The sequence below is a fragment of the Lolium perenne genome, chromosome 1 (genome assembly GCF_019359855.2).
Source record: "Lolium perenne isolate Kyuss_39 chromosome 1, Kyuss_2.0, whole genome shotgun sequence".
Taxonomy (NCBI): Eukaryota; Viridiplantae; Streptophyta; class Magnoliopsida; order Poales; family Poaceae; genus Lolium; species Lolium perenne.
Window position 1 is genome coordinate 248,841,296 of NC_067244.2, and position 1,633 is coordinate 248,842,928.

General features: G+C 42.4%; 1 long non-coding RNA gene across 1 annotated transcript; it reads left to right on the forward strand.

Annotated features, from left to right (window-relative positions):
• The first annotated feature begins 473 nt into the window (after positions 1–473).
• Positions 474–1,390, forward strand: LOC127339559 (uncharacterized). The gene is made up of 3 exons (XR_011751191.1): positions 474–501; positions 586–653; positions 1,080–1,390. It is a non-coding gene; the product is annotated as an uncharacterized lncRNA (long non-coding RNA).
• Positions 1,391–1,633: the final 243 nt, after the last annotated feature.

Below are 1,633 nucleotides of genomic sequence, written 5' to 3' on the forward strand. Positions count from 1 at the left end.
TGTATTTTGTTAAACTAGGCTGCATAACTAGTTACGACCAACCTTTTTCTGTTGTTCTGTCTCTTTCAGCGTGCCTAAATATGATACAACTGTGAATTGTGAAACATAGGAGTCTTCTCACCTTGTTATGAAGACTGTCAATTAGTCCAATACAAGCGCTACGTAATATGCCAATCTTGCTCTCTTTTTTTTTGAGAAACCAATATTACTTCTTAGAAACCACATTCAGGTCCAGTTATGTCTGCTTTAAAGTACATTCACTATCAAGCTAGATAGTTAATTTATCTGATATGCATTTGTCTTCATTGTGAACAGAATTCCGTTGATTACGCGGCACTTGGGGCTGGTTCAAAATTATCTGCTATTCTGCTTACTTATCCTTACCAGGGAAGTTTTATGTTCTGTTTCTTCTCATCAACTTCATAAATGTATACCACTGCCCTCTTACTAGACATGCCAACTATGGTTTTGGAATTGCAGGTTATCCGAGCCCGCTTGCAGGTTGGTTGCACATTTGAAGCTCTTCATCTCGTTTGTTTGGAGTTTTCATTGTAACAATAATAGTTCTTGTCTGCAACTTTTCAGCAACGACCTGGTAGTGATGGTACCCCGAAGTACTCAGACAGTTGGCATGTAGTAAAGGAAACTGCAAGGTGAGAGTTATAGCTTTGGTGTAATGGAGTCGTTAGGACTTTAGGTGGCATACTGCTTAAAGAGTCTGATGTCAAACAAGGTTTACCTTCTTGTTGTCTTATGTGATATGCACTTTACCCATGTAGGAGCTTGCTGTCTTTTTGTAAGCTTGTTCTATACTTCAGCCCACCAGTCATTTATAATCCTCATTGATCTCACTAATCTGTACAATACCTAAAATATTAGTTTTTGAGTTGCATGTCTGCTTGTCTAACCTGGTGTCACAGGGGAAGTAGTAATAATCTTGTCAAGCATATTGCCATACTTGGCCAGATAGCATGCCGTGTTCTTTATTGCAAATTGCTGGAATACACTAAGGTGTACTGACTGTTGGCTGTGTTCAATTTTTAGCAACACTAACGACTGAAATTCAATTTCTGCTGCAGGTACGAAGGTGTCCGTGGATTTTACAGGGGCATCACATCCAACTTACTGAAGAAGCTTCCAGCAGCTTCCCTCACGTTTGTGGTGTATGAAAATGTTATCAAACTACTCAGAGCATCCAAGGAGAAGACATAGTTCCAACTTAACTCGGCCAAGGGGAAACATAGGAGGAAAATAGGAAAAGAGAGAATTGTTCCATCCAAAATTCCAAGTACATAATCTGCTCCCACTATCCCGAGTTCAACGTGAATACGTGATATTCTCTCGCATTTCTTAGTTCAGGTGTTATTCAGTTAACACCAACAGATTTTGTTTGGACCGATCTAGCGAGCAAACGTTTGCTCGTTGGTTCCAGCCAGCCAACGCGCCAAAAAAGGAAAGTGGCCCCACCCCCGCCGACCAACCCGCTCCAGAAAAGGAAAGCGGACCCCCCACGACCGGATCGACCCAATCAGAGCAAATCCCGACAGAATCAAGTCGGGCCCACCGTCCCACCGTCCCCTATTTCCCTTCCCTTTCCTTCTGCTTCTGCACGCTCCCTTCCCGGCCTCCTTTT